The sequence below is a fragment of the Triticum dicoccoides genome, chromosome 3B (assembly GCF_002162155.2).
Source record: "Triticum dicoccoides isolate Atlit2015 ecotype Zavitan chromosome 3B, WEW_v2.0, whole genome shotgun sequence".
NCBI classification, from domain to species: Eukaryota; Viridiplantae; Streptophyta; class Magnoliopsida; order Poales; family Poaceae; genus Triticum; species Triticum dicoccoides.
Window position 1 is genome coordinate 809101328 of NC_041385.1, and position 433 is coordinate 809101760.

Consider the following 433-nt stretch of genomic DNA (forward strand, 5'->3'; position numbering starts at 1 on the left):
CAACATGGCACAAGAGATCTGTATTTCCCCTGACCCGACTAAATGCCCTCCCTCTCCAAAACACGCTTCTATTTTTTTTAGCTTGCAGCCTTTATCACTCGAATGATAATTATCTGGATGCTCTTCATCACAATTTACTCTAACAGCATCACAACTTTGAACAAACGAAACTGTCAAGCTGGAACATAGTAAACTAACAAATTGATGTAGGCACTCACAAGCGCGGCGCACGGTGGGGAGTCGAAGGAAGGGAGGAGATGAGAGGTGAGGGGCGGGGCGGCTGACCTTCTCGGAGTACACAGCGCGGCGCTGGTGTCGGGGCGGCGTCGAGGGCGGCGGGGCAACGGTGGTGTCGGGGCGGCGCTGGCGACGGTGGTGTGGACGGGGCGACGCTGGTGTCGGGGCGGCGGGGCGACGGTGGTGTCGGGGTGGC